At 35.2% G+C, this 20,109-nt stretch overlaps 1 pseudogene; it reads left to right on the forward strand.

Moving 5' to 3' along the window:
* Nucleotides 1-967: 967 nt before the first annotated feature.
* On the forward strand, nt 968-1,999 carry LOC109730281 (histone-lysine N-methyltransferase SETMAR-like; annotated as a pseudogene).
* Nucleotides 2,000-20,109: the final 18,110 nt, after the last annotated feature.

The following is a 20,109-nucleotide window of genomic DNA, read 5'->3' on the forward strand; positions in this document are numbered from 1 at the left end:
AAGAGTGAGTCTTGGCTAAGGAATCTGTATATTATGACAAGCATCCCCAATGAGTCTCCTGTGGTTGACCTAGCATTATATTTTGTAGGAATGCTGCCTAGGAAGTCAGGGATTCTGTACAAAGCTAATAAACTGATGGAGGAAATTTTGAATTGGAAAGTGATTATAAGATAGGAGACAAAAACTTTGAGAGAAAATCATGTATTTGTAGTCTTGGCCAAGGCAGGCCTCTGATGACATCCCTTTTAGACTGTGTGGTCATCTCTTAAAGTGTCTGAAGTTAAAACCACTAAAAAGTAGAGCATATTAACAAGATAGATTCCAAATATATGCTTTGATTTAAATTTTTATAACCATGTGTCTTTGAAATATATTATAAATAATCCATTGTAATTTTGAGCCTGAAGTTATCAATCATCATTCATAATTTTTTATTTTAATTTATAACAGTATTGTGGGAAGACCTATAAAAATGAAATATAATTTCCTGGTTTTTCACAATCCTAGCAACCAGAGTGCATTTGCTCTTAATGAGGTTAATTTATGTTTTTATGTAAAGCCATTTGATAAGAATGGTTTATATCACTGTATTTTCTTTCAGGTTTTAGAATTTTTAATAATAAAATATATGTGATTTTAATACTTATGATTAAAATGGAAATTTGGCACCTCAGTATGCTCCATTTAAATTGGACTTTATGATACATTATTTAAAGCATAAATAGGTTTGAGGATGCAAAGCCTCATTTTAGCAACTGGGCCCAGTATTTAACACATTAATTGCCATGTGAGTTGTACTGCAAAAGTAATTGCAGTTTTAGCATTGTTGAAATTTGCTCTTTGATATTGGAATACATTCTTAAATAAATGCAGTTATGTTATACATCATTTTAACGCACATTTCTCGCTTTATGTTGTTTTGCTAATGACTTATTACTTTCTGTTTATTTTATATTTATTTTAGGCTATGGAAATGATGTTAGACAATAAGCAAATTCCAGCAATTTTCTTGTTTGAGTTCAAAATGGGTCATAAAGCAGTGTAGACAACTCACAAGATCAACAACACATTTGGCCCAGAAACTGCTAACAAGTATACAGTGCAGTGGTGGTTCAAGAAGTTTGCAAAGGAGACAAGAGCCTTGAAGATGAGGAGTACAGTGACTGGCCATCAGAAGTTGACAATGACCAATTGAGAGCAATCATCAAAGCTGATTCTTTTACAACTGCATGAGAAGTTGCCAAAGAACTCAACATGGACCATTTTATGGTTATTTGGCATTTGAAGCATGTTGGAAAGGTGAGAAAGCTCGATAAGTGGGTGCTTCATGAGCTGGCAGAAAATTAAAAAAAAAATTGTATTTTTAAGTGTTGTCTTCCCTTCTTATATACAACAATGACAAACCATTTGTCAATTGGATTGTACCGTGAGACGGAAAGTGGATTTTATATGACAACCGGCAATGATCAGCTCAGTGGTTGGACTGAGAAGAAGCTCCAAAGCACTTCGCAAAGCCAAACGTTCACCAAAAATAGGTCATGGTACTGTTTGGTGGTCTGCTGCCAGTGTGATCCATACAGCTTTCTGAATTCTGGTGAAGCCATTACATCTGAGAAGTATGCTCAGCAAATTGATAAGATGCACCGAAAGCTGTAATGCCTGCAGCTGGAATTGGTCAACATAAAGGGCCCAATTCTTCTCCACAAGAATGCCCAACTGCACCTTGCACAACCAATGCTTCGAAAGTTGAACAAATTGGGCCACGAATTTTTGCCTCATCCACCATATTCACCTGACCTCTTGCTAACCCACTACCACTTCTTCAAGCATCTCAACAACTTTTTGCAGGGAAAACGCTTTCACAACCAGCAGGATGGAGAAAATACTTTCCAAGTGTTCATCAAATCCCAAAGCACAGATTTTTGTGCTACAGGAATTAAAGAAACGTATTTCCCATTGGCAAAAATGTGTTGATTGTAACGGTCCCTATTTTGATTAATAAAGATGTGTTTGAGCCTGGTTATAATGATTTAAAATTCATGGTCCAAAACTGCAATTACTTTCACACCAAAGTAATATTTAATTCCCACGGATCTTGAGCCTGGTTCTTTGCAAAGCATATATGACTCACATGTCTCTTTACCTTGAGAGCACCAGCACATTGCACAGGCAACTAATGCTGCCATGCTGTAGGACAGTGGTCTCCAACCTTTTTGGCACCAGGGACCAGGAACTGTTGTAAATACAGATGAAGCTTTGCTTGCTTGCCCTATTGCTCACCTCCTGCTGTGCAGCCTGGTTCCTAAGTTTCATAGAAGACAATTTTTCCACAGATGGGGAGGCAGGGGGGTTAGAACTCTGCCAACTGGTTCTTAACCATGCACAGATCTGTACCGGTCCATAGCCTGGGGATTGAGAACTGTAGCTGTAGCATACATGTTATGTGATGGGTGGCCCCCTAGGCAAAAGCCTGCAGTTGGTTCATAAAAGTCTTATTTGTTGATGTTCTTATTCATACAATTAATATTGACAATTTAATTGCATATAACTCATGCACAGAAAACAATAAAAATAGAGAATTTTTCATTAAGTTAGAAAGGATTGTTTTGTTTTCAAAGTTTTTATTCTATTTCCCTAATAAAACATCGTGGCCCCAAGGGAAAAAAAATTTTTTTCTAGAGTGTCAGCAAAGGTGTTAAAACATGTTCTAGGTAGCAGTAAGATTTACACCACATTTTAGAGTCCCTTTATACCTATTTTTCAAACTATTTACAAAGATTAACACTTCTATCACTGAGATAGGAAATATCTGAGACTAAAAACTATAATTTTATAGACAATTTGTCTTTGTGTTAATATACTTATAATTGACTATAAAATACATTGAAAACTGGCCTCCACAGGCAGGAAATCATTACAAATAAATGCTGTTCGATAAGATGTTCCAGCATTCTTTAATTCAATTTCAGTTTGAATCTTTTTGAAACTAAACAACTGACATTGTTAACTAGGTGTTACAGTTGGATTTTAATAGCTTTTAGTTTGTTTTCTGTAGAATAAAATCAAAGGCTTGTAATGATAAAAAGAAACTTAGTGTTCATACGTCATGGATTTAAAGCAGGGGTGGACAAACATTTTCTGCAAAATGCCAGATAGTAAATCTTTTCCGTTTTGAGATCACAGACAGTCTCTGTCACAACTACTCAACTCTGGCATTGTAACTTGAAATCAGCCATAGACAGTACATAAACAAATGGACATGCCTGTGTTCCATTAATGCTTTATTTACAAAAGCAGTCAAAGTGCTGATCCCTGATTTATAAAACATAGAATACAAGTACACAACAGAAAACTGGATATATTTTTATATAGAAGCTGAACTTTGAGCCAGGTGTATGTCATCATCACTGACCATTTCTGAACTTCTTAATTCACATGAATTTTTTGAAAAGAAAAAGTAAATACCAATTTCCTTTATTTTCTATTGCTTCATCATCCTTTGAGCACAGGGCCTATATATAACCCAGATAGTTATGTATTTGTTATTAGACAATTGAAATTACAAAATCATTAAAAACATCAATCACTTCTATAAAGAATAATCATTGGTCCCAAATAATAAAAATGTCCTAAAAATCTGTGGTAGAAAATTTTTCCTTTATAAAAGGAAAAAGATTGCATTATCATTGTAGAAGGCCCATAGATTGACAATGGTAGAGGATTCTTTTTCGATTTTCAGTGGAGAAATTTAGAACAAAGATTTACTCAGAGTTAAGTATATGAAAGGATTGGCATAAAATCCAGCTATGTGTTTGATAACATTAAAGGTATCTAAGTAAAGACCATTGTTCATCTTATTGTGTTCTCAAGGAAGATGAAAAAATCCAATTTTCTGATTTGGTCAATTGCTTAAGTATAATGTGTGCATCCTAATGGTAGAAAACATTAAAAAATATTGTGACAGGGAATATTACTTTTCCCCAATATCAATATTTCTTTTCTTTTTTGAGACATACACATTTCTTTGTTCCTTGGAAGTTATGCAGAGCCAAGTGGTTGCATTCTGGACAATAAAATATGTACAGAAGTGATTATTTTCAAGACTGGTTTTAAAAGCATCTGCAGAAATGCTCATGTTCTTTTTCTTAGTTTATTACCTGGCCACACAGAAGGTAGAGTAGAGGTACCCAAGGCCCAAGAGTGATTGGGACATAAAATTATGTAATTAAAGAGAGGTCTGGCTGGAAATGAGTTTAAGAGGAAAGGTTGTATTAGGTCATTAAATATGAAATGTCTGATTTTGAATCAAAAGTTTATTTTATTATATCTCAAACAAGAAGCAGTACAATTAATCAAAGTACATAGCTAAACTATCAACACAGTTTTGTCATCTTAATGGTAGCTTTTTTATGCCATCAGTGAAGAAGTCAAGAGTGCGAGTGGCAATGAAATCACGGAAGACGTTTTCCACAGCTTGTTGAGAATTGAATATTTTTCTAGCAAGAAGTGGTCCAAAGCCTGGAAGAAATGGTATCAGTTGGTGCAAGGTCTGGTGAATAGGGTGGATGACAGAGAGTTCCAAGTTCAGCTTCTGTAGTTTGAGCAGCATTGCTTGTGTGACATGTGGTCAAGTGTTGTCTTTCAAGAGGATTGGCTTATCTCTATTGACCAATCTCTGCTGCTCAATCACAAGCATCATCATCATTTCATCCAATTGATTGCAATAGACATCTGCTGTAATAGATTGAACAGGTTTCCTGAAACTACAGTGGATGATACCAGAGCTGGACCACCAAACAGACACCATTAAATTTTTTGATGAATATATTTGGTTTTGGACTGTGTTTTGGCACTTCATCTTTATCCATCTATTGTGCCAAATGCTTGCAATTGTGAAAAAAATTCCATTTTCCATCACACATAACAATAGGGTATAGAAACGGTTCACCTTTATGTTGTGACAGCAAAGAAAGGCAAAATTCCAGAGATTTCGCTTCTCATGCCTGTTTAATTCATGTGCAACCCACCTATCAAGCTTCTTTACCTTGCTGATTTGTTTCAAATGGCCTGATATTGTTAGAATAGTAATGTCAAACCTTGCTGCTAATTCACGCATAGGTTGAGATGGATTTGCTTCCACTATAGCCTTTAGCTCATCATTATTCACCTTGGTCCCACATCGCCCACATGGCTCATTTTCAAGATTAAAATCACCAGAATGGAATTTCTCAAACCATTGACATATTTTGTGTTCATTAGCCACATACTTCCCAAACACTTTGTTGATATTTCGAGCTTTCTGGGCAGCATTGGTTCCAAGATGGAACTCATATCTGCAAATAACACAAATTTCTGACTTATCCATGGTTTCACAAAAATTACTCTAAAAAAATTTGACAGATAATCACAAATCAAACTGGGTGTTTCAAAGAATGAGGATGTACCTTCACAATAAAAATAAAACATTTCAAAGTGAAATGTTAGAGAAATCAACTGTCAAACTTAGTACTTAAGGAAATCGGATGTTTAACACTTAATAACCTAATAATATATTAAAATAAATAAATGAATAATGATAATTAATGTCAAGCATATACCTTTTCTGGCTGTAATTTAGTATTACATAAAATACTTCCATCTATAATAATTATAGTATATATTTATAGTATAGTATATACTATATAATTATAATATAGTAATATATATTTATATGTAAATATATTAATATATGTGTATAGTGTGTGTGTTTATATATAAATTTCCCAGAGGTCTCTTTAGAACAAATTTTAAATTATAGCTCAGAAAACAGATACCAATCTCCCTTAATTATCTTTTGACATAGTGTTTAAATCTAAACTGTTCAATTCTAATAGAGTATCTTTCTGAAAGTAGACCACAGTGGAAATTTACTCTTTTGTTCATCTTTCCTCTTCCTAAATACCAATGTATATGACAAAGACTTTATGTCTTTTAATAGTTGATATGAGAAATGCAGATGCAAATAATTTGCCTTATTGTATTTCATAGAATAATGTTTATCCTTTGCATTTTGCAATAATTTTAAAAATGAAATGTTTCTAAATAAAATAGATTACCTGAAAAATCTTAAATTATAAAAATAAATAATGCAGTCACATTTTTAAATCTGATTTAAAATTTGTGATAATCAATTGTTTCACTTTTATATATCTTGCTACAATATAAAGCAAGAGAAAAATGAAAAAAGAGTCAGTCATAAGTTAAATTTTTATGATATAAATTCCTACTTTATATTTTAATTCTAATAAAAGCATACTTTTTACCTATATGCTTAAAATTATTTTATATTGATCCTATACAAATTATGCTTAATAACCAATTTAAAAAATTAAATTTCAATAAAAGAGACACATTACATTATGAATTCAGGGAAAAAAATCTCAAGCTCTTATTTTAGTGCATCTGGATCTTAAACTATAATTGTAATTTTTAGTAGGGTATGCAAAAGTACCAAGGAGTTACAGGCAAAATGCCTGCTGAATAACTGAAATAATATAGCAAATGCTTTGAGAGTTGAACTAATGAAATTGCTCATTAAGGAGATTTCTCATGTTATTAGTAAATGAATTTAGAGTTACATGAGACAAGTTGTTAAAAAGGAAACATTACCAGTTATAAGATGCATACAGTCCACTATGATGTACCTCCACCTTTTAAACAGTAAATCACCTTTTAACATCATAAAATAATGAGAATTTTAAAATAACAGAAAACATAAAAAAGGTTAAAATGAGAATTATTATATGTAGTAGTATCGCATCAGAAAAATACTCCATGGATGACAGGAAAATAACATAAAACTGATACAAACCTATTTCAATGTCTGGGTTTTGTCAATATAGCATGGAATCTAAATCTATTTATTAGATTGTTTTACTTGGTATATTTATATTTTGAGAATTAAGGTACGGTTTTTAACTGTACATATGCAATCCTAATCAAATTTATGTTTAAGTGATTTTAATATTCATTTCCTATCTGTTATGGACTGAATGTTTATGCCCATGCCAAAATTCATATGTTAAAGGCCTAACCCCTGATGTGACTACATTTACAGATAGGACTTTTACAGAAGTAATTAAAGTTAAATGAGGTTATAAGGATGGGGCCCTAATCTGATAGAATTAGTGTCCTTTAGTATCCTTATAAGAAGATACACCAGAGTGTGCTCCTCCATTGCTTGTTTGTGCAGGTGTGCGTGTGTACGCTCTCACGCTCGCTCTCTCTCTCTTTCCAAGCACACACCTAGATAGAAAAGGCCATCTGAGGACACAGAGAGAATGCAGCCATCTGCAAACCAGGAAGAGAGCCTTTACCAGAAACTAGCACCTCGATCTTGGAGTTCTAGTCTCCAGAATTGTGACAGAATAAATTTCTGTTGTTTAAGACACCTAATTTGAGGTATTTTGTTATGTTAGCCAAAGCGGACTAAATACCATGTCTTTGAAATCCAAAATTTCATTCCTGACTCTGCAACGTTGAGTCCATTCTCAATGTTAGAGTAGTTTTGTCAGGAAGAGTGCTCTGGTAATACATGCTTGAGCCTTCATATACCGAAAGATAATTTTGTGTGTGTGTTAACATGTTAACATATCATGAATTCTTATCTGCATATAGCAGTAAAGAGTCATAGATATTTTCCTCTCAAAACTTAGTGTTTCTGGTATTTAGCATCATGGGGAAAGTACTGAGAGAATTCAGATGTATTTTCCTTTGTATGTGACTTAATATATCTGCTTAATGAATGTTTATGTGATCTTTTTTGTTCATCCTTGAAATTAAAAAATAATCAGGATATATATTGGTTTTAGTCAATTTTTAATAATTTTGCCAGATACAATTTGTGCATCCTTTTAGATTGCATGTCTTTATTGCTGTTGTTTTTCTTGAGATCACAGATTGCTCCACTAAATCTTTCACTATTGCTTCCATTAGTTGCTATTACTTTGCTTTAAGAACACCAATCATCAATTTGTTTGGTTCCATTCTCTCTTCTTACCATCTGTAATATGCGTTTTCTGGCATTATAGCTTTCTTCATTTCCTCTGTATTTTGGAAGAGTTTCTGACATTTGCTTTATATATTTTGCAACTGTGTGGTTAGATGTAGAAATCATCATGAAAGTTCTTTTCTATTTATATTAAGACATTTGCGAAATTTTTAACAACTTTTATCAGTTTTGTCCGTTTGACCTGGACTATTGTTTTGTCTCTTTCTTATATTGCAACTATTGTGTCTTCCTTCTTCTTCTCATATGCATAATATATAATTACCTCTGCATTTTCAGTCTTTATCATCATTTTAGCTTATGTGTATCTTTGTAAATAAAATATACCTGGGTTTTCTTGTCTTGGATAGTGATGTAAGTATCTATATTTTAGATAGACAAATTAGCTTATAACATATTCAAAGTAATCACTGATATGTTTGGATGCCTATTTTGCCATCCTATTTTACATGATTTCTTATTGTTTCTTTTAGCTTCTTTCCTGTCTGTCATTGATTTGTTCAAGTTTTATTTTTATTCCATTTATTTCCCTTTACTTTTTATACAGCTTTACATGAATACTCCTAAGTTTTAATAATTACTTCATTTTATCCAATGAAATATTTCATTTTAGAAAGAAGCTATACAAAAATCATAAAAACATCCAAGTTCCATCAACCAAGTTCAGAAAGAGACATTACAATATACTTCCTCCTTCCTTCCAATTGCATCCCCAGTCATTTTGACCATACCACCTAAGACTGGGGCCAATCAGTCATTTCCCTTTGTTAGACATTCCCACTTGGCCCCTGTAGAATAACCCAACAGCCAAAGTTTATGTGTCTCTTACACACTTCCAGTAGGCATAGTCTCAAGGTAAAGGTCAATGATTAAGAGAGAAAATGGAAACATGTAAGTGTCTTGTGAAGCCTCTGCTTGGGTCAAGTTTGCTAACACTCTATTGGCCAAAGCAAGTCATATGGAAGAGCCCAGAATAAAGATGTGTAGCAGAACAACCTACGTAGAGAAGGCATTGCAAGGTTCTATGGAAAGGTCAAGGTTATAAGAAAGGGTGAAGAATTAGGGCCATTATTGAAATTGGTCTACCACACACTGTGAATATTAATTCCTGACAACCTGGGTACTACAGAATCTATTTCTTAAAGCACACCTAGAGGTTATCTACAGTCATAAGATTAACCAAATCTCCACTTGAAAATGCACTGTAAGAAAAAGGACAGAAAGACATGAGGAATAACTGAAAATCACCAGCTTTTGGAAGCTATGGTTAGTTTAAAAATTATTATTACAAGCACATCTGCTTGCCAGTTAATGTCATGGCTTTAGAGGTTTTATTTGCCAATGCTTTTAACAGATATAGTTTTTGGGAGCTGGATGTTGAAACAATTGATGTTAAGAATTTGGAGAAGAAATACTATGAAGATGGACATAAAAAATAAATATCAAACAACATAGTAACGCTGCAAACTGACAAGAAAATGTGTTTTATTCTTTTTGTGACTCTGTTGAATTAATAAATCCTGAGTTCCACAGATAGATCAAAATGCATCTCTGGGATCCTGTTTATCATTTTCAAATATGAGAGAATGAAAGAGAGAAAACATCTTTGAAAAATTTATCAGCTTATCCATAAAAGGCTTAATGTATATACAGTGAATACATATTGACATTATAGCCATAACTGAGTGACAGCCAAAAGTGTTTACTCAACCTCCTTGTTTGTGGTCTAACTATACAAGTGGATAACTCTGAATGGATTAGAAAAACACTTTTCTTGAACTTCAGCTTGAATAAAGAAATATATCAAATGAACCCTACAGGCTGGGCGCGGTGGCTAGCGCCTGTAATCCTAGCACTCTGGGAGGCCGAGGTAGGCGGATTGCTCGAGGTCAGGAGTTCGAAACCAGCCTGAGCAAGAGCGAGACCCTGTCTCTACTATAAATAGAAAGAAATTAATTGGCCAACTAATATATATAGAAAAAATTAGCCGGGCATATTGGCACACACCTGTAGTCCCAGCTACTTGGGAGGCTGAGGCAGCAGGATAGCTAGAGCCCAGAAGTTTGAGGTTGCTGTGAGCTAGGCTGATGCACGGCACTCACTATAGCCTGAGCAGCAAAGCGAGACTCCGTCTCAAAAAAAAAAAAAAAAAAAAATGAACCCTACAGATATTCAAAAGCTAAGACCTGGCATTGAAAGAGAATTTTAAGCTAATCATAAATTGCTATAGATATAACAAGAAATTATTGGATTGAATAAACCCATGATTTTACCTATTTTGGACACTATTATATTGTCACCATAATTTCTACTCTTGTTTCTTCTTAGTGGATGCTATACATCGAGGAATGACCTAATTCTTAATGGAAGGAGGAAAAGATCACATAAACTGAGCCATTCTAGAGGGGCAGAGAAGTCAAATTAAAGATCTCAACAAAGTAGAAGACAACATTATGGTATAATTAGCAAACTTCCAGGTGGACAACACACTGGAAAAGTTTAATATTCCCCTCTCTCTATAATAATTAAATATTATTATATTGTACTAACCATATTAGTAGTAATAAAAATAACTACCATTTCTTGACCTCTGGCAATATGCCAGGCACCTGCCAAGTACATTTCTTCTTGAGGTCTGTATTATTGCCCCTATATGATGAAGAGAAAACTGAGACTCAGAGAAGATAATATTCATAGTCATAAATTTGGGGAAGAACTCAGAATTAAACCCAGGTTTGTAGGACTTTAGGTTTCCTATTTGTTTTTTGTCACTAAGGATGTTACCTCTTAGAAAGACTTGGTTACTAGACAGACTACCAAGAAAATTGGCCCCCTAAAACAAACAAAAACAAAGCAAACAAATAAGTATCAGAATTTGAAGGCAGGGTTTATTTCAAGATCATTTGTCAGTACTGGAACTCAAATTCAGAGTAGGACAAGCAGTAAGAATATCGACATGCTGAGTCCCATTGTTCAGCAAGACCAGAGACATTCAAATATTTAAATTTATTTTAGTTGTTGGTTTTTTTTTTCCCTCTGAACTTCTTTTCTGGGTTTTTACTTCCAATCTTATTGAAGTAGTTTTTTTATAATTTCAAAATATTAAGAGACTGAAAATATTTTTGTTACATGGTTCCATTGTATACTGTGTTTCTATAGGTCTATTCTGATCCTTTGGGGGTGTTGAATTAGCTTGTCTTTTCATGTTGTCAGAGTTCTTTTACTGGTTTCTTGTCATCTGAAACCTCTTCTCTCAGTTCATGGCAGGTAGGTTTGTGGTGCACCTGTTCTTTGCTAGGATCTCTCCTACTTAGTGAGAAGAAGGTGAGATCCCTAGATGGTACATTTGTGTCCTATTCTAGAAAATTGATTTGGTAGGAGACGGGTGGATGCAATTAGAACCTGTTACATTGGTGTTCTCCACTGTCCCATTCCCTTGTGGTTGTCACACTTCAAGCTGGTGCTGGAGGATCTTTGTGAAGAATGATGGGTTGGTACATAGGCCACTGTTGGAAACCTGGGCAGGGGACTGTGTGAGTCCCTCTCCATGGAAGCAATCATTGCTGGTGATTGCTCTGCCTGGGTCTCCCTGTGGTGGTGAAGTGGCTTCTGTACAAGGCTATCGCGATGGTGGATGTGAGTGTAAGGGCCATGGGCATTTGCCCCACCTAGTGCAGGTGTTATGGTGGGATATGGCAGGGAGTAGCTCATGCCTAGTGGGTCTGTGGTATAGTACTGGACCTTAGGCATGGTGTCATGTGGGGCCATGGAAACATGCCCCCCCAAGTGGTGTATGGGGCCACAGGGGTGTGTTACACCCACATGGGCCAGCTGCTGGACAGATGTGGCTCTTTCCCCATGCAGATCCTGCTGAGGTTGTTACCATGGGATCTATCTATTCAAATTCACCAGCAGGAGGTGGCACTTGGCTCTGAATCATGGGGAATGTGAAAGTATCTGCTCTCCCTGCTTACTCTCTGGCCTGGCAGAGATGATGTGGAAGCAGTTCCAATGAAATCAATCCCTGTGTAAACTGAGTGCTCTGGATCTGAGATCTTAAAATAGTATCAGTTGCAGTGACCATGGAACAGAAGACAGTTGGGTCCCTGCTGAGCCTATTGTCCAGTGCAACCTTAATGCACAGTCTCCAAGCAGTTCCCTGATCAGTATGGAGGCCTATGGTGGTGGGGGGGGGGGCCCTTCACAGCTCGAGTTGTAGTGTCCATGAGGGGATCATGGAATCTCAGGTTTCTCTCCTTTGTCCTTTCTCTATTTGTGTGTGCCTCCTCTAGATATTTTCTGATCTTGGCAAGTGGACCTCCCTGTTCCCTCTTCCTTTACTTTGAATATCTCCAGTCACATCTCTGATGATTTACAATGCTCTCTCCAAGAGGGTACATCCATAGGTGGGCATCTAGTAGAAACTTTTGATCTTCTCCTTGAGAGTGGCATGTGTGGCTGCTTCTAGTCTGCCATTTTGGCCCCTTCTTACTGAGGTTTAATTGACAAATAAAAAGTGTAAACATTCTCACATACTTTCACTGTTGTCGTTGTTGCTGTTTTGTAGTAAGAATACTTCAGATTGACTCACTTGTTTTTAAAATAGGTCATATGATCAGAAGCCCTCCAAAACTGGTTATTCTGTTTATTCTCTTAAATCCATTCTTCCCCATTTTCTGCCTTACTCTAGATATCAGGCAGATGACTTCCATAGAGTGCATCAGAATGTTTGCCTGCTGGATTCTGGTTGGACTCAATCAACAAGAGACACCAGTAGAAGACTGGACAGTGGAAACAGGGAGAAACTTGGGACTCTCTCTGTCCCTAACCCCAGCCCTGGAAGTGACTGCCTTCCTTCACATCTACAATTCTGAAAGGCATCCCTTCTTTTACAGTTTTTATAGAGTTGTACCTAGCACTTCTCTGCTTCTTACTTCCTCAATCCTGCTGTTGTTAATCCATGGTCTTGATATTTCTTATCAGATGTCGCATACTACCAACATTTCTATACTTTATTATTTTGTTGAATTCTTTTCAGTTAAAATTTTCCCAATTTGTCATCTATTTTCTGCCTGGAACTAAAATACAAAAGGTGACTATATGACACTGGTTACATCTGCTGCTATGGGGTAAATTTTAATAGCTTCTTTTCACTCTTAAAACCATCCTGGTCTGGAAGATAATTTATGTGGTCATCCTACTGATATGTCATATAAGTGTTAATTGAAAGTTCTTTTTATTTTTTTAATCCAAGAAACAATGTCAGAATTGGGAACTTAATTCACAAAGTCAGAATGGCAAAATAAACAATGCTTCAGAGTCAGGACGAGTAGGATTTTTCTCCGAATTGCCATTTATTAGCCCTATAAATGTGGACCACTTAGGAAATTTCTCTGAAACTGAGACATTATCTATAAATAGAGAATAATAAAACCCACAGTGAAGGATTGTTTTAAAGGATCAGGAAACATGTAAAGTGTCATGAAGACAGTATATGCTTAATAATATTATAAATTATTATAATTATTGTTGGAAGGCAAATATTTATCTTTGAAATCTCAGAACAGTCCTTGATACAGACAAAATACTCAAAAATGTTTAACGAAATAATTTAATGGATGATTTTCAAATGTGAATCAATTATAAACCCAAACTGGATTCATTGTTATCTTCACTTATGAAATAAATTTTCATTGTATTTTTCTTGTACAATTGTAATTTTCCTTAAATTTAAATGAGTTAGTAAACTTCAGCTTTGCTTAGGTGTTTAATTGGCAAAGTGCATATATTGAAGTTGTACAATGTGATATTTCGACACATGTATATATTATGGAATCATTATTGTAATCAAGCTAATTAATAAATTGATCACATCACATAGTTATCTTGTTTTGGTGTTGTTTTGTGGTAAGAATACTTAAGATCTACTCATTTGTTTTTAAAATAAGTCATTTGATCAGAAGCCCTCCCCTACTGGTATAGTTGTAAAAGCTATACAATTATTATAGCTAATTTCAATTATAATTATAAATTTATTCAAGCCTGTTAGCTTGTCTACTGTTAATACATGCAATAAGGCTTACCTTCTTTCTGTCTAGCCCCCTAGTTGATAGGTTTTAAGCAATAAGTAAAGAGGACTAGATAAAAATCTCAGGATACTTGCCTTTAGACCATTGGCAATAAGCTGAAGCAGAGTGGAGAGCTGCTTCTTACTCTCCGACCAAAATACTAGGAATCAAGATGGAACTGCACTGCATATGAGAGCCAGTAACTATACTATACCTCTGGGTTCATAAAATTTTATACAGACCTAGGAATTGCCTAGCATAACAGGGCTCAGGGGTACTTGACTGTTCCTCCAATCCTTCCTTCCATCTTCTGTGCAGGAACTCTACATCCCTTTATGTATACTCTGTATTTCCTCCTCCTTAATGTGGTACATTGATGACTTAAGCTCTTAATCAATGTCCTAAATTAAGCCACCTCAAGAAACACAAATAAAATAATATATGTCAAAAGATAATGTATACAAACTCTGGCTAGCACATAGTGCATAGGTTAAGTATATTTGTTATACGATTAATAACCACTTAATAAATATAAATTGCTTTCATACTAAATGGGGAAAAATTGAAATCATTCCCACTTAGAACTGGAACCAGACAAGGCTGCCCACTATCTCCACTTCTGTTCAACATAGTGCTGGAAGTCTTGGCTACAGCAATCAGACAGGAAAATGGAATCAAAGGTATCCAAATAGGGGCAGAAAAGATCAAACTTTCACTGTTTGCTGATGATATGATATTGTATCTAGAAAACCCCAAGGATTCAACCAAGAAACTCCTGGAACTGATCAATGAATTTAGTAAAGTCTCAGGATACAAAATCAATACACAGAAATCAGAGGCATTCATATACGCCAACAATAATCTAATTGAGAACCAAATCAAAGACTCAATTCCCTTCACAATAGCAACAAAGAAATTAAAGTACCTAGGAATTTACTTAACCAAGGACGTAAAAGACCTCTATAGGGAGAACTATGAAACACTGAGGAAGGAAATAGCAGAGGATGTAAACAGATGGAAATCCATACCATGCTCATGGATCAGCAGACTCAATATCATCAAAATGTCTATACTACCCAAACTGATCTACAGATTCAATGCAATACCTATTAAAATCCCATCAGCATTCTTCACAGATATAGAAAAAATAATTTTACGCTTCGTATGGAACCAAAGAAGACCCCGAATATCAAGAGCAATTCTAGGCAACAAAAACAAAATGGGAGGCATTAATAAGCCAGATATCAAACTATACTACAAAGCTGTAGTAATTAAAACAATATGGCATTGGCACAAAAACAGGAATATTGACCAGTGGAACAGATGTGAGAATCCTGATATAAAACCATCCTCATATAGCCATCTAATCTTTGACAAAGCAGACAAAAACATACGATGGGGAAAAGAATCCCTCTTCAATAAATGGTGCTGGGAAAACTGGATAGCCACCTGTAGAAGGCTAAAACAGGACCCACACCTTTCACCTCTCACAAAAACCAACTCACGCTGGATAACAGACTTAAACCTAAGATATGAAACTATTAGAACTCTAGAGGAAAAGGTTGGAAACACTCTCCTAGACATCGGCCTGGGCAAAGAGTTTATGAAGAAGTCCCCAAAGGCAATCACAGCAGCAACAAAAATAAATAAATGGGACATGATCAAACTACAAAGCTTCTGCACAGCCAAAGAAATAGTCATGAAAGTAAACAGACAACCTACAGAATGGGAGAAAATTTTTGCATCCTATGCATCCGATAAGGGACTGATAACTAGAATATACTTAGAACTCACGAAAATCAGGAAGAAAAAATCAAATAACCCCATTAAAAAGTGGGCAAAGGACTTGAACAGAAAATTTTCTAAAGAAGACAGAAGAATGGCCAACAAACATATGAAGAAATTCTCAACATCTCTAATCATCAGGGAAATGCAAATCAAAACCACAATGAGATATCACTTAACCCCAGTGAGAATGGCCTTTATCAAAAAATCTCCAAACAATAAATGCTGGCGTGGTGAGAGAGAGGAACACTCCTACACTGCTGGTGGGACTGCAAACTAGTTCAACCTCTGTGGAAAGCAATATGGAGATACCTTAAAGCGATACAAGTGAATCTACCATTTGATCCAGCAATCCAATTACTGGGCATCTACCCAAAAAAACAAAAGACACTCTACAAAAAATACATCTGCACTCGAATGTTTATAGTAGCACAATTCACAGTTGCAAAGCTGTGGAAACAACCCAAGTGCCCGTAAATACATGAGTGGATTAATAAAATGTGGCATATGTATACCATAGAGTACTATTCAGCTCTAAGAAACAATGGTGATATAGCACATCTTATATTTTCCTGGTTAGAGCTGGAACCCATACTACTAAGTGAAGTATCCCAAGAATGGAAAAGCAAGCACCAGATATATTCTCCAGCAAACTGGTATTAACTGAGTAGCACCTAAGTGGACACATAGGTGCTACAGTAATAGGGTATTGGGCAGGGGGGAGGGGGGAGGGGGGCGGGTATATACATACATAGTGAGTGAGATGTGCACCATCTGGGGGATGGTCATGATGGAGACTCAGACTTTTGGGGGGAGGGGGGGAAATGGGCATTTATTGAAACCTTAAAATCTGTACCCCCATAATATGCCAAAATAAAAAATAATATAAATTACTTTATCTCTTTTTATTATGAATGGAATATTTCACTCGTTACTATGAAGGATATAATATTGGTCAACTAGGATGATGTTCTATCCTAGCAGACTTATAACCTAGTAGGGGAGAAGTCAATACTGCTAACTGTGTCACAGATTCATACATCAACATTTATTTACTTTTGATTCATAGAAATTAGGTAACCTATTGGAGACATAAAGATAAGCCATAGTCTACTATTTTCAAGAAGTTCACCCTTTCTTGTAATTTTCCTCCAATTTCCCCGCCATTGTAATCAATGACTTTCTTAACTCTCTTTAAGTTTTATTCAGACATCAGTCATAATCTTTATTATAATTACAAATTCACAAACCAATCTTCTCTATTTTGTTACAAAATACATTGCCCATGAATGTTATATACATATGGATCAAAGACCTGGCCCAGAGTCCTGATAAATAGTATTATTAATATGTCCCTACTTAGTAGCAATATTCTGATTTAAAGTAAGTTGTGAGTCTTATGTTATTATAGCTGTTAAAAATGATTTCTTACCCCAGCAAAGGGGAGAATCTAAACCTAAATGTACCCTTAGGGCATTTTCATTTAGATTTTGGTGTGATGGGTAAGTATTTATCTCCTCCATTCCCTTTCATCTTGCGCTTTAAAAAAATAGTTATATTTCCTTTCTCAGGCCTCATCATTATACATACATATATATATATATATTACAGATTATATATATATATATATATATTTTTTTTTTTTTACTGCTAGGCTAGCAAAAAAAAGATAATAAGTAATCTCTTCAACCAAGATCTTTGATTCTTAACCTTTCCCCTCCCATTTCTTCTCCATTCTATCTTTTTAAATATCAACCAAAATATAAGATACTCTGTTTGTTTAACATAACTTTACCCACAAGTGAAATAGAACATGCTATCAAAGAAGAGAAAAATATGTGGAGGCTGATGGAGGGTACACATGAATAATCATTAACGTATCTTGTTTTGTTGTAACAATTTATTGGGTACCAGTTTGTCAAATTAGCTTAATTCTACTGCACAAGTAGTTAATTACTTCACATTTTTGTTTATTGTTATCAACCATGATCTCTCCTCTACCCCAGATAACATTTTAGGCTGTTCCCTTAGCTTTCTTGTAAATACATGAAATAATAATAATCTAATTTGATATTTTCTAATCCTTTTCTGTTACTGAATAGCACTAATATTACAAATTAGAACCTTAATCTCACATCCAATTTGATCCTCCTTTCCATCTTCACCTCAAGCTTCACACAAGATCTATGAACCTACACTAGGAGAGCAACATGATCTCTTTTTACACTCCTCCCCATCCTTTTCCCTTTGCTTTGAACTGCTTGTCAGAAATAGGGTGAGAGAGAATTAGAGGAAGAGGTACAAATGGCTTTACATCACCTCTAGTATTGTAGTACTTTCCTGACCAAAGCTGGCCAGTACAGCCTCTGTCACAGAAAGCAACAGAATACTTGATCTTTTGTAGGTCTTATTTGAGAGTTCTTTGGAAATTCTTCCTACGGGGATCTCTAGAATACACATTTCCTTTTCAGGGGAATATGCATTTTGGCTTACTTTGTGACCCCTCTGAATACTTGCTTCCTGACTTTTTATTGCTGGATTCCCTCATTCTGGCAAACAGCCTTCTTGGAAAAATAAGTTTCTATAAAATGAAAGGAAAGCATTTTAACTCAGAGATTCTATGGTATTATTTTTGTTAAATAATCATGTAATATTAAATATAACATATTAACGGAGTGAAGATAATTTGTTATAGAGGAATTCACACCAAACATCAACTAGTCATGTGAATAATCATGTATAAACAGTTTCTCAACAAAATTCAAGGCGCCTTTTATCAGAAGAGTCTTACTTGGAATTGTTGCATCTGTTGCCTTTTCAATGCTTCACTATTAAATTATATTCCTTTCCTGAACTCACTGTCTTCTTCCATAAAGCTCCATTTCTGAGTGCAATAACAGGCTAACTCAAGGTAAGCAAATTACCAGGATCCTCGCACTTAGGCAGTTACCACAGATGTTAAGATCATCACTGCTCCCATCAACATACACATCCTGCCCACCTCTAAACTACATGCAAATACAAAATTAAACCAAGAGTTTTGTCATATTTTAAAAAGATACATATAATTGCAATTTATGTAAAATGTGTGAATAAAGTAATATATGCCTTAATGTATGCACACAAAAGTCTCCACTGGAGATCAGGAACATATGTTAACATAGAGACCACAATAAACAATAGTTTGGGGTTTAGGCAAGAGTTCTTATTTTCTTTCTTTATGCTCTATCGACTAAAATTTGTATAACATTTCTTTTGAGAAAACATAGCCTCAAATGTTAAAGTACCCTCTGCAGTAGTTAGATGCTGGTTCATCTATGATCAGTAGATACTTCCAAGGCTTGGTATTACTACTAGAGTTTTGATGGCTGTAAAATTTGAAAGAGAGGACAAAAATAGGTAACTAAGCTTATTGTAAAAGAAAAAAACAATGGAACAATTATGTTGCTCCCAGTAAGTTTCCGTTTGCAATTCTAAAAATAAAGAACTCTACCCAGACAATGCAGGTAACTTTATTCCAAATCTACTGGGCTCTGAAAATTTAATTTTCAAAGTCAGATAAATGCAATATAAAACATTAAAAGATCTGTCTTTCATACTAAAATTTTTATAAACTACCAAACTAAGAAGAAACTATGAAATTGGCTTAGTTTGTTTTTAGCGTGATACTCTCTTTCTGAGCTGAATCTCAACCTCGGCATGTCCTTTTCCCTCACAATGCTTCCTTGACTAGTGCATTCATGCTTTGCAGAGTTTCTCCCATTAGAGAAAGAATGGTATGATAAATAGGATCACACACACAGTAAGATACTATAGATCCAGTATGCTCCATACAGCAGAGAAATTGGCACACCTACTCCAAGTAAGAATGTGTATTTTCATAAGCTCCCTATGTGCTTCATACACATTTTAATGAGATAACCAGGAGATTCACATGCACACTAAAGTTTGAGAAACATTGGTGGAGACTTTGCTGTTTTCCAGAGCAGTGGTTCTCAAAGTGTGTTTCCTGAGCTAGCAGTGTCAGCATCAGCATCACCTGAAAACATTTTAGAAATGTAAATTACCCAGCCTCACCCTAAACTTACTGATCAGAAACTCTGGGTATGGGGCTCAGCCATCTGTGTTTTAACAAGCACTCCAGGAGATTCTGCTGTATAAAAAAATTAAAGGACAACTGTTCCAGAGCAACTATGTGAAGAATTACTA

The sequence above is a fragment of the Microcebus murinus genome, chromosome X, assembly GCF_040939455.1.
Source record: "Microcebus murinus isolate Inina chromosome X, M.murinus_Inina_mat1.0, whole genome shotgun sequence".
NCBI classification, from domain to species: domain Eukaryota; kingdom Metazoa; phylum Chordata; class Mammalia; order Primates; family Cheirogaleidae; genus Microcebus; species Microcebus murinus.